The sequence below is a fragment of the Pleurodeles waltl genome, chromosome 1_1, assembly GCF_031143425.1.
Source record: "Pleurodeles waltl isolate 20211129_DDA chromosome 1_1, aPleWal1.hap1.20221129, whole genome shotgun sequence".
Taxonomy (NCBI): Eukaryota; Metazoa; Chordata; class Amphibia; order Caudata; family Salamandridae; genus Pleurodeles; species Pleurodeles waltl.
This window is the reverse complement of record NC_090436.1, coordinates 833,558,846-833,572,930: the sequence shown is the minus strand read 5'-3', so window position 1 is coordinate 833,572,930 and position 14,085 is coordinate 833,558,846.

Genomic DNA, 14,085 nt, shown 5'->3' with positions numbered 1-14,085 from the left:
CAGAGAGAGGATGCCAATCCTTTCATGTTTTCTACTCCCGCAGGACCCTTCCTTATTGGGTCGCGTCTGCATTTGCTGACAAATCTGTTTAGGAATTGATGCCTGGCAAAACATTTGCCATTTGAGAAAATTGTGTGGCCCTTTCCCTTCCGCTGCCTAAATATTTTAGGTATGGTGACGATTATTCATCAAGTGAATTTTTCAAGCGAGGTGTACACCACTCCTTCACTTGTGGAGCTGTGGCACTGGATATGGCCCCATGAGCATGAACTCCATGAGGACTTTATGCTCAGTCTAAACGTAATTCATGACACACCGGATTTACATATTTGGACAGGCAGTCGCTCCCGTTACATTTGTGCATCGAGAAGGTGCCTACAACACAACTCTCACTAGCAAATTGAAAACTACAATCTGTAACGAAAAACAATGTAATAGGCTACTTGAAATCCAATGGTGCAGCTAGCATCTTCTGCTACTAACAGCCACATTTGTATTTATATAGCTCTAAAGATCACATGATAAATAATAATCGTAATGTGTTTTCTAAAGCGCATAGTTCCCTCAAGTGAGGTGCTGCTGCGCTAGGTACAGCCGCATGCCTAAATACAGCTGTTAAACCCCCATAAATCCCAAACTAAAAAACAGGTTTCTGACTGGTCCTGACGAACCGTCAGGGGCGAAGCATTACATAATTTTGACCCTAAATAGCTGAAAGTGCTCCCACTTATGTGCACTTTCTTCACGTTCGGAACAATCAGCAACATCTCCCCTACCGACCTTAAATTCCTCAATGGTACAAGTGATCTGACCAAAGATTGAAGGTGCCGTGGACCTTTGTTAAGAAAAATTTAGTGACAATAACAAATGTTTGTTAGAGGCAACAGACCTCCACCAACTTGACTAGAAACGTCCACATCCAAACCCGAAGTGTTCTTTCAACATTCCCCTTTTCTGACAAACCCACTCTGGTCTCCCCTGACAGAATCTATGACAAAAATAAAGGCTATGTACTGCCTCTCCTCAAAAAGCCCCTCAGATCCTCCCCGCATACCATATACATAAACCTTCAAAGTCTAAACTCCTACATTTGATGCACTCTTCCCTCCTTGCTACACCTTAGGCAAAGCTTTGACAAATCAATAAATGTGTTGAAAAATATCAAACATGTATTATAAGGATCATTGGTTCCATTCAAGATCGTAAACAATACAGAAACACCCGGCAGGTCTCTACCTACATGTCTCTGACAAGTGATGAATGGTACTTTTAAGTCAATGGTCAAAAATGTCTATAAGTCAAAAATCCATCCTGGATGTGTCTGTTACTGAGAAACTAATCCAACCAGACAACAACAATTGGATCTTCAAAGTCCAGACACCATGGCCCTATTTAAACTTTTTTAGCACTGCACTTGTGCCATTTTTTGACGCAAAAGCGGGCAAACTTACAAAATATAGGCCCATATTTATACTTTTTTGGCACCGCATTTGGGTCACCTTTTGATGCAAAAGCAGCGCAAACTTACCAAATACAATTGTATTTAGCAAGTTTGCGCCGCTTTTGCGTCAAAACGTGATGCAAATGTGGAGCTAAAAAAGTATAAATATGGGTGATAATTGTATTTTGTAAGTTTGCGCCACTCTTGCGTCAAAAAATGACGCAAATGCGGTGCTAAAAAAGTATAAATATGGGCCCAAGGTCAAAGGACAGAGGTGTAGTGTAGTAGAGCCCACATCGAAGAATTACACCAAACCTTGGGGCAGAGGTTTCAGCATGCATCTATTATAATGAAAGTCATTAACAGAACACACCTAAAATTATATATAGGTAATGGAAGGAAAGCTGTAACAAATATCAACCCATATACTTCCCATTTAACTTGTGTTGTGATGTCTTGCTTAGTGTTGGCACACAGGCTCAGTCAGAGGTAAATCCAGGTTACTCCAGATGCACACCCTGTGAACAGAAGCTGTTTGACGCAGCATTGAGGTCCAAGTCTACATTGAGCCTCCAGCAAATGTATGTGGTGCAGTCTTATATCAGCAAAATAGCAACTGCCCTTTCAAGAACCTTATCACTCTCGAATCATTCGGGTCCTTCGCTGTATTTTACCACACACCACGTGCTATATAGGTGTTTTTCTATGTTACATACTGTCTGCCTTGTGTTCTCTTTTGGGAGGGCTGTAGGGCCAGGCTTCCAACAATGTCTAGTCAAAAAGCATATGAACATTCTGTGAGGCTTCACTGAAAAATACAGGAAATGTTGGTTTATGGCTAGTTCCCAACTTTGCAGCTCTCTTGTACACCTTATCTAAGGAATATCAGCTCATCATACCAAGGTACTCCAGGAACATTTCAGACTTTTTTTGCTGCAGAATTATGCCACAACTTCTTAAAAATACAGTTGTCCTTGTAGTACTTTACTCTCCCGAGTTACACTACTTGCATTATAGGAAACAAACGGATCCTGTATTACTCCTAGTTATCACTACTACTCAAAGATGCTATTTCCAAGTGTTACTTTAAATGTACACAAACCAAACACCAATCCAGACCTACTTTATTTTTCAAAACTTGAGGGGGGAACAACATAATCAGAATAAGTATTATTAAAACCATACACCCGGTATCTGACAATTTTTTTATTAGCCACCTGCAAGTTCCAGTCCATTAGCTATGATATTTTTTTTATTAGCTACCTGCAAGTTGCAGTCAATTAGCTATGATACAATGGAGTGCTGTTTCATTCTCAAATACACACTATAGTAAAAGGAACCCATTCCTAACCAATGCCTCCTGTTGCAGAAACATTTATTACTATTCACCACTAACCAAAAGACGCGCAAAACAATAATCATTAGTAACAAGACATCAGGGCCCATAGAAGTTCTTAAACGTTGGCCTTCTAAAAAAAGAAACAAAAATTATTCAATCCAGTACCACATTTTGTAACCCTTGCAATTTTTCATTTTAAAAGCCTGGACGGTGTAAAGTCTCAACTTGATGCATTGCTTCTCTTTTTCACAGAGAGGAACATTCATCCTTCCCTGCATGGTGCACATCTACTTCTAGGCCAACTCTGGCCAGGACAAATTCTCAGCCCTGACCTGACCTCATTCTGTCAACAGTCACCCACTAAGGGTGTCTAAGTCCAAGTCCTCCTGACTATAGTGAACCTGTATTCTGTAGCTGTCTTCCATCCATCACCTACTGGCCTTGGACTGTGCATAGTCCCAGTCATCCACATTTATTGACATGCACTGATTTTCGACTCCCTATTGTTTTCCATGGACCTTTTTTTTAACAATCATGTCACATGCAAATTCTAGTCAATACCATAATCCACTTCAGGTAGGGCTAGGCATCATAATAGCATCATTTTTTACGCCATTGATGTACTCTGCATTCAAACACCCATACACACATGCATACACACACACATTCAAACACCCATTCACACACGTATACACACACGCATACACATTTACAGTCACACGCAACACCCCCCACTCTCCCACCCCCCTCCCCTGTCAGACGATCGACTTACCTTGTCCGGCAAGGAGGTCGTCCGGCAGGGAACGGGAACAGGTGCTTCCACCGCCGGCAGCGCCCTGACATCAGGACACCGCCATGCCGTATTACAGGTCGTAATACGGTTGGAGGAGTCCTTTTGGTGGGGCAGGGCCGGTGGTGGAACTGCCCCTGCGCCTCCGACCGCCAGCATGCCTACTGGCGGACTTCTGCCCAAATTGTGGCGGAAATCCTTCAGTACTTGTAATGTGGTTTTCTGGAGCCCGTGGCTTCGGCAGTCATGAGAAAAGACTGCCGAAGTCATAATGAGGGCCATTATGCCTGGTGCAGGCATAATGTGGTGCAAGGGTTTGCAAAGTGGCGCAATGCATGCATTGCGCCACTTTGTAGATATGGCATGGGGAAAATGCCACTTTAGCGCCACCTTAGCATTCAAAAAAATGACGCTATGGTGGTGCTAAGGTGGCGCTAGAGGCCCTTAAATATGCTCCTCAGTTTATAGAAGGCCCTGTCCATACAAACCACTTTCAAAGCATTGAGGGGCTACTTCTGAAAATGTACACGTCATGTGTACTCACTGGGAACTCGGCTGATAAATATGTGAAGCAGTAGTTAGCGTCACAAATTGCCTGCATATTTATGGAGTGGATGATTTATGTTCCTGTAAATGTTGTCTACATGTGCCACAAATGGGATATATGTGCAGTTTAGTACACCTAGATGTTTTATGTAATTTGGCTATAGGCTAGTTGCTTGTCTTTTCTTCTTGCACACTGGGATCTGTGTTCGGGAACTGGAGCTAATGTGGAGTAACAGACAGTATGGCGTCCAAAAACATGGCACAAATGTAGATAATGCACATTGTGACACCCAAACAACTTCTGTACATGTGCTTTGGAAGGGGCTTAGTTTTAGATGATGCAGTGCAGCAAGTTATTTCACATGCATTGCGATTCCCTGCAACCTACTTTTTGTTGGCTCAAGGAAGAGTGCAATTTGTTCAAGGAACCTTAATATATCACATCGCTGCTTAGACTATATCTTTGTTTTAGCTCATCAGGTTTGCCAAACAATGTCATCCTGACTTTGAATATGTTTTTTTAAATGTGCAGCATTCTTCTGGGGTCTTGCAGAAGCCTCTGCCTGTTCCACCGTGTGACATCCTCCATGTTGACTTTCCTGAGGAACAGTCTGGGGATGCCGGGGGTTTTTGAAGATGATTTTTATATGCTTGGATTTGGTGTATTGTTTGCATCAGTTTTTGCTTCGCACATGGTTTTGCCACTATTTGCGCCAGTGCTAAGTTGTGCTATATTGCATGATGTTTGTGAATATTATTTAGCATTGATGCCTACTGTTTCTTGAGCTGTACACACCCTGTAACTCCCACTGTGCATGCTTTGGTGGGGATTAGAAACAACAATGGACTGTGGCGTGACGCAACTCTAATGCAGAGTTATCACACTAAGGGCCAGATGTATCAAAGAACTGTTTGGCATTTCCTAAGTAGCTAATTTTAAGAAATCGTTATTTGAGAAATGCTAAATAGTATGTTAAAAAACAGTAATTCCCTAATAGCGATTTCTTAAAAGTCACAATTGCTATTAGGGAATCTACATTAGGGAATGGGACTGCATTCATCCCCATGGGCAAGAAGGCCCATAGGTGCGAATGGTTTTGAATTTCCTAATTTGCAAATTCCTTTTAGGAATTTACAACTTATGTAATGCAAATCCAAGGGTGCTGGGGGCCTAAGCCCCCCTTTGATGCACCCCCACCAAAATAAATGTGCACATGTAAAGTGCACACATGCCCTAGGGTTATGTTTGCGCTACATGGCAAAATGCATTTTTTTAAACTGCACATGGTTACCACCAAATTGGAGTTGGTGGTGATTGCATTTCCTTAAAGCCCAGTTCGTATTTAGGAAATGCATGATGCATTTGCACTGGTAATTGCTAATAGGTATTCCGTATTTGCGATTTCCTATTTAGGAGTTGCAATTTTAGGGAATCGCTAAAAATTGAGATTCCCTAAAATTGCTCTGCGATGCCTTTCAGACATAATGAAAGGCGATTTTGCATTTGCAAATGGTGGAATCTTGCGATTCACACTGTTTGCAAATGCAAAATATCTTGATACATCTCGCCCTAAACTCCTCTTACACCTGGTAGATGATTGATGCTAACGTTTGTTTCTCTTTGCGCTGCCCCATCGCTAGTGAAACACAATTACGTCCTTCAGTAGATATGGAGCTATGGGCATTAATATGTTTGTGTTTTCAGAATTTTACTATATTTGGAATCATTGTTTTTGTATTATGTTAAAGTTATCTTTATAACAGCCTCCAGCCCTGTATGTGAAGCTTTAACGACATACAAGCACAATAGGTGGGAAAGGGAAAAAAACACACACCACACATCAAGTTATCACAATACGTTTGTTAAAGGGATAGTCATTATTCTTGATGTAATTCATTGACTGCATGCCACATTCTTCATACCAATAAACATCGAAGAACATAACGTTCTCATAACAATAATTGTCACTTCAGTAATTTATTCTTATTGCCATTGGCATAAAATGATTTTATTACCTACCACATGTGCCCTAGAAAGCCATATTTTTTCCTGGAATCATAATTCTAGATATTTGGAAAGATGTACACCTCCACAGGTAACAGTGAACATACAACATCTTTGCACATTACCAACATTAGTCTATCATAAACATCACTTTCTGAAACTTACCATTTCGCAACACCCGATCTAGGCCACAAGCCCAATGTATTTAAAAATTGCACCCTTTCTATTCTCATCGGAGACTAATATGTAATAGCATTTTTTGTTGAATAGGTATAAAATTAAGGTCTAATTTCAGTTTCGTCAATTTAGGGTTTTCTTCATACTTGTCTGATAAGTAACTACTCAACCTTTATTCCAGATAAGCTTTGTATTAAGCGATGTATACATTCAGAAACATATTTAGAAGTTTGTATTTGGTAGTTAAACATCTTTAAGTATTAAACATATTCACCTGTGCATATCACCCACCAGCACTGTCAATTCTATTTCCCAACACATTTTTTTACATTATTACTCTTTAGCTTCCAGCTTATATTTCAACTATAGAAGGCCAAATGACAAAAAATTGTTTACATTGAGACACATCTAATACAGAACACCTGCACACATTGAAACTATACCACTGAAAATGTTTATTTTTTGCCTTGCTGGATTATTCCAGATTGAGATATTACCATAAACATAAAATGTGTCTTGTCTTTTTTCAAATATTGTCTTAAGATCAAAACTATGAAACGAACAGCAACTGGAACATTTTATTTAAGGTTGTTGCCGATCCCACAAGAGAAAATAATGAAAAAGACTTTATAGTAGCATTTGAATCAACTTATCAAACGGAATGTTCCAAATCTAGATCTTAAAACCGATGGAGTGCAAATCTCAGCACAAAGACATTATAGTAATTGTCAAATTTGTGGCGATCAAAAGAATCTTTTGACATTGGGAGTTAAATTACGTTTCGAGGAATCTCTGGATTATTCTATTCTCCCCTAACATTTTTCGGTTTCAGTATTTTAAAGAGTCTGACCTATTGTTCCTTATTAGTAAAGGAATATTTTGAAGACTAATATGTAATCTGGAAAGTGAATGCATTTTAATTGTATTTCCTGGTTAAAAACGTGGTCTCCATAGTCTCTGCCAATTTCTCTCTCGAGATCCCCTCCTACGAATAGTAACCCTTTTATTGATAGGTTTTAATCTAATGCAAGGAATCTGCTCCGTGCTATGATTCCTTTGAAACTTTCCACAATCAAAATGTCTCAGCCGCCTGCCCCTTGATTTCACTCCATTCTAGTATTTGCAAAACCTGTTTTTAAAGAGGCAGAACACAAATGAAGGAAAAACTGTGAACCACGTATGAAAATCCTCAGTCATTAAACGTCCTGCTTTTAAGAAGTTCCACAATTGCATCTGTAGTGCCCGAAGTACAAGTGGGAACTTGATTGAAGCAACCCTAGCAGTATGAAGTCAGCTATCACTCCCTCTATGTAACTGTGCACCAAACTTTACTTTTCTCTTTTTTTTTTAACTCAGAACATTTGGCTCTGATCACAATTGCACCTTGCCCCTCGATCACCTCTTGAACCTCGGCTACCCCTCAGAGCAGGATTCACAATATAACTTATTTGCAGTGGTATGTTTCTTTGGCCTCGCATTGTGTGGGGCAAACAGAGCAGGTTTTGGAACACGTGCTTGGCTTGTGGTGGGCAGCTTCTCTTCCGTCTGCATTGCCACCTTCTGTGTCTACACAGTTATATGGTTCCCTCATGGGCCAAGCTGAGCTCTGAGTAAAGGAGGCCTTTCCTCTGCAAGCCATTTTACGAAATTATTAATTTCATGAAAAAGTGTACTGAGCTCTCCTTATATCTACACCTAGATAGTTGTCTCTCCTTTGTTTGCAGAGATTCCAAAAGCAAAATGGCCTTCAACTCTTTTACTGCAATGCAATTTCTACCTTATGCCTTACAATGCATTTGTTACTTTATGTTTTTGACCCTGATTTGTGCCGTTTTCTTTTGAGTTTCATTTGGATCTGGCTTTCTTAAAACTTGTGGTGGGCTCTTTCTAACACCGATTCAGGGTGATTTTGGTGGCTGGACTATTGACCTTAATCTTGCCTTTCAACTACAATCTAGAATCATCAAGATTGCCAAGTGGGTGTTTTGCTCTTGCAGCTTTTTCTTCTTAATTTGGACCTCTTTAAAGAGACACTTGACAGGTTTCACACTTATATTAAACTGCATAGTGGAATCATGGCTACTTGAAATATTCACCCTTTCCTCAGGCAATCAGGAAATAAACTAGAGAGACATTCTTTGTATTCAGTTCTTGAAAGATCTTATTTCCATAAATTCCCTTTGCCAGTCGTGTAATGGATCTTGCTCTGGATTTGGCCCAACACTTACAACAGCTCAGTTTGGAGGATTCAGCTTTAAAACAGAACTTCATTTTAAGATCTACTGATATCCCAGTACTTCCCTTATGCAGCCCTCATACAACTGTGTATTTTTAAATATCTCTTAGCAGCAAGACCTCTAAATTGTTGTTTGGCTGTTGAAATGTTAGTAGCCCCATTGGCTAGTATATGGTTATGGGTTGGCACCTCAGCCTGACTAACTTCTGAATGGGACCACTTAACTGGGTACTGTAAGGCATCAAATTACTCATGGCATTAATCCCAATCTGATGTCCAGGTCGAATTTAGTGTCACTATTAAAGTAATGCAACTTTTAGAAAGTTGCCACTCTGTAACCCAGCTGGGCCTCTGGCGTCACACAGGAACTGTCCAACAGACTGCTTTCTGTCTGCCTGGGGAGTAGTGTGAATGATAACAAGGCTTAGAAATAATGCTGCAGGGTGAGTTGTTACCTCCCTGTAGGAGGCTGGCCCTATATGTAGTGTGCAAAGTTAGGCACGCTGTGCAGGGGGTACAGGCAACAACACGTTGGTTTCCAGAGGTAAAACTAGACCACCTAATGCTCTAATTTTTATAGTAGCTTGGTACAGCAGTTAGGCCAATCTTGGAGAAGTACAAAGGATTTGTTGTACTCACAGTATCAATAAATGAGACCACACATTCAAAAGAATAACTCAAGACTAATTTACAAATACTTCCAATTTGTATAAAAATTTTAAGATCAAGATCATCAAAATTGGGTAAGTACTTTTTAAGTTATTTTTTTATGACTTTTTTTTAAAATAGTCTTTTTGTGCGTGATTACGCACCATAGGAATCAATGGAGAAAATACTTCGAAAATGCATATAAAATCAGGCAGTGCGTTTACCAATGTCTCCTTTTGCAGGTATGTTGGGGTCATTGGTGGGCACTATGGACCAGCTGGAGAAGTTTGGGCGGTTCCCGGTTCCAGCCGGAGCAGCTGCAGAAAGTCATTGGAGCTGGTGCCGGGCCACTGCGGGAGAAGACTTGGAAAAAGAGCTGCACAGGCGGGTTTAAAGGTAAGTATGGTGGGAGCCCTTGGAGTGTCGAGGTTGCAAGGGGTGGAGGACCCTTACAGCACAGCTAGGTCTTCGGTGCAGGGCACAGGGTGGCTGGGTTCAGAGCGAACCTTTGAGCCAGGAGCTGTGTGAAAATGTGCTCTTGGAAGCAGGAGGTAGGTCTCTATGAGGGTTACCTGCAGGTCAGCAGAGGCACTCTGGTAGGAGGTGCAGGTAGTTCCTGAAGTCCCTCAACTGGGGCTTCTTCCTGGTCCTTTTTCAGTCCAGAATGGACAGTCCTTTTGGGTGTCCAATGTGAGGTGACCAGTACATAGGGCTATTGCACGGTCTGGCCACTGAAAGATACAGTGACACCAAACTTTGCACACTGGCAGGGTTTGTCCTCGTGGTCCAACAGGAAAAGTTTAGTCTGGCTGCATCATCCGGTTCCTTGGTCAGCAGCTGGTCAGTGAAGTGGCCTTCACTGGGTCTTTGATTCCTTGATGTTGTGGAGTGATGCCTTCACTCTGGAGGGAGATCTTTGGCAATTTGTGAAAAGTGAAGGTCCTCAGGGAGTTTGTAGAGTCCGTCCAATGTCCAAGGAACCCCTCAGCGGCAATTGTCAAGCCCTGGGGGCAGCTGGCAGGGTTTGATGCTTTTTCTTGGTGCAGCAGGACTTCAGTTCTTGAGCCTTGGGTCTTCTTTGTTGCTGGTCTTCTTGTGTCCTTGGAATCTAATTTCTTGGTTTAGGGATTCCCACTGAATACTGTATTTAGTGGGTGTTTTAGGCAGTACCTAGTAGTGACCAATGGGTCATCTACCTTAGGGTGGCTACACCCACTGAGTGACCACTTCCTGGAGGCAGAGGTCACTTTCCTACACGTGATTGGCTATTTTCCTTTGATGCAAGATGGAGGAAAATGAAATGGAGAGGTCGCCTCGCATGCAACACCTTAAGGGTGGTGCAAGCCAGGACTGACCACTCCTCCTGTCCTTTGTCTGGTTTCCTGCCGTTGCTCCCACCAAAAGTGGGGGTTTGCAACACGGGCAGCCATCTGCTAGCAACAGACCTGAGAGTCGGGTTTCAAGGGCGGTAAGCCCTTTGAAGCTTTCTAGCAGCGCAGTGCACATTCCTGAAGGAGGGGGTTTAGCACCTCCTCCCAGGAAGGGCTTTGTTCTGAGTGCCAGAGAGCAGGATCTCTCTTTTATCTGGGGGTGGAAGGCTGGTTGTGACCGGCCAGCAACCATGCCAGGGTAGTTAGCTTTTGCAGGGGGCAACTCTAAAGTGACCCCTGAGTACATTTCATAATAAATCCAATACTGGTACCAGTTTGGATTTATACATTTGAGTTGTTTGATATCAAACAACCCAGGGTTCAGGGTAGCCATCAAGAAGCTGTGAAACTTGTACTGACCAGTGTCCAGAACATGCTTTAAAATGGCTGCCCTGTTCACTTACTATGTCCTAGATTTGGCAAGGACACAGTTGGGGCATATTGATCATGCATCTATGCCCACACATACCTTAAAGTGCACCCTACCTTAGGGCTGGAAGGCCTGCCAGAAAGGTGACTTACCTACAGTGCATGCAGTGTGCAGTGGACAGGGCACACCAACTGTGTGCCATGTTGAGTTTGTCTTTTAGGATTGCATCAGAACACTCAGCCTGCAATAGCAGTGCCGTGTGCTTCTGGATGCATGGCCCTGTGCTTTTGCCCTCAGGGACCTACCCTTAGTAGCCCATGCCCTGGGCACCTAAGTACCATTTACTAGGGACTTATAGTGGCAGCTAAAGGTTTTTCCAGCTGTGCCAATGCATCACAACAGTTTTAGGGAAAAAGATTGGCCCAGGGAACCTGGTTAGTAGGGGCTCTGGGCACTAACAACTTTGAGACCACATCAAATACCAGGTAAAAAGTGGGCTAACCATGACAAAAGAGGCTTTTTCTCACACTACCCCTTCAAACGAAAGAGGATGAGACTACCCTTTCCCTAATGAGTCTTCATCATCTAAGTGGAAGAATCTGAAAAGGCCATCTGCAGTGGCATGAGCAGTCCTAGGTCTGTGTTCCACTTGAAAGTCCATCTCCTGTAGGAAAATTGACCACCTAAGCAATTTGGGTTTTTACCCTTCATTTGTTGTAGACATCTGAGAGACCTGTGATCAGTCTGAACTATGAAGTGGGACCTGAAAAGGTATGGCCTCAGCTTCTTCAGGGTTCAAACCACAGCAAAGGCTTCCCTCTTTATGACACTTCATTTTTGTTCCCTAGGGAGCAGTCTTCTGCTCATAAAAGCAACAGGCTGGTTATGTCCATCATCATGTTTCTGGGCTAGGACTGCTCCTACCCCCAGAACTGAGGGAACTGTTTAAACAATAAACTGGCTTGAGTAATCTGGGGTGCGTAGGACTGGAGCATAGTACATAGCATTATCCAGAGAGTCAAAAGCCCTTTGACAACTCACTGTCCAGTTAACCTTTTTGGGCATTTACATGGAGGCTAACTCTGTGTGTGTGGGGGGGAGGGGGAGTATGGTGCCATAATCCTTCACAAATCTCCTATAATACCCAGTCAAGCCAAGAAACACCCTGACCTGTGTCTGGGTTGTGGAGCTTCCTGAGCCAGAATAGTCTGAATCTAGGGTTAGAGGGGTTGAACATGGCCGCCACCAACCAGGTGGGCCAAGTAAACAACTTTACCCTGCCCTATCCGGCACTTACTGGCCTTGATAGTGTGGCCTGCCTTTTGCAGAGTCTCAAGAACCTTCCCTGGGTAGGTCAGGTGATCCTGCCATTTGGAGCTATAGACAGCTATGCCATCTAGGTAAGCTGCGCTGAAGGATTCCAGCCCAGCAAGGACTTGGTTCACAAACCTTTGGAAAGTGGCAGTTGCATTCTTTAATCCAAAGGGCATAACAGTGAACTGGTAATGCCCACTAGGAGTGTGGGATGCTGACATCTCTTTTGCTCCTGAGGTCAGTACTCAGATATGTGGCTGCACCAGTTAGTCAATGAGCTCATCAGCTCTTGGGATTGGGTGTGCATCAGTTTTTGTTACAGAATTGAGGCCCCTGTTTTCTCTTCTTTTGAGTGATGTTTGGGGACTAAAACTACTGGGCTATCCCAGGGTCTCTCTGAGGGTTCAATGACACCCAAATCAAATATCCTTTTGACCTCAGCTTGTATGCTCTCCCTGACATGGTTTGAATGCCTATAAATTTTGTTTTTTGACAGGCAAGCTGTCACCAGTGTCCACATTATGGGTCCACCAATCAGTCCTTCCAGTGGTCAGGGAGAATAACTCAGCATACTTATTGAGGACTTGCCTGCAATCAACCTGCTGTTGTTCTGTGAGGGTGTCTGATAAGGCCACTCCATCCACAGAACCATCTTGTGGGTGGCTGGAGAGGAGATCAGGGAGAGGTTCACTCTCTTCTTTCTGTCACTCATCTGTAACCATGAGCAGGGTCATATCAGCTCTGTCATAGTAGGGTTTTGGGTGTTGACATGTATGATTCTTTTACAGTTGTTGCAACTGCCTAAGTCCACCAAATAGGTGACTTCTTCTTTCTTTTCAAGAATGGGATAGGGCCCAGAGCATTTGTGCTGGAGAGCCAAACTTTCTGCCCTGATTTGAACTCAACCTTAGCAGCTTTTTGGTCATACCAGAGCTTTTGCAGCTCCTGGCTGGCCCGAAGATTTTGACTGGCCTTTTCCATGTACTCTGCCATCCTTCAATGTAGGCCAAGTACATAGTCCACAATGTCTTGCTTGGGCTCTTTGAGAGGCTTCACCCAGCCTTACCTTACAAGACTTAGTGGTCCCCTAACAGGATGCCTAAACAAAAGTACAATTGGAGAGAATGCTACTTCCTTTTGTGACACTTCCCTATAAGTAAAAAGCAGACATGGAAGTAAGACATACCATCTCCTCTTGAGTTTTTCAGGGAGTCCTCTAATCATGCCTTTTAGGGTCTAGTTAAACCTTTCAACCAATCCATTTGTTTGAGGATGGTATGGGGTACTGAACTTATAAGTCACACCACATTCCCTCCACATGTGTCTTAAGTATGCAGACATGAAGTTTGAGCTTCTGTTTGATACTTCCTCCTTAGGGAACCCTACTCTGGTGAAAATAACAAGGAGGGCTTTTGCAACTGCGGGAGCAGTAATGGTCCTAAGGGCTAGAGCCTCAGGATACCTGGTGGCATGATCCATTATCAATGTATCTATGCCCTGATGCTGTTTGTAAGTCAGTGGAACCAACAATATCATTCCCTACCCTCTCAAAGGGAACCCCAACCACAGGTAGTGGCATTAAGGGGGCCTTTAAGTGTCCTCCTGCCTTGCCACTGGTTTGGCAGGTAGTACAGGCCTGACAAAAGCCCTTTACTTTTTGTGACATTCCTGGCCAGTTGAAGTGGTTAGCCAACATACTCCCAGTTTTGTTTTGGCCCATATGCCCAGCTAGGGGAATGTCATTGGCTAGAGCGAGGAGAAACTCTGAACTGTTGAGGTTCTACCACCC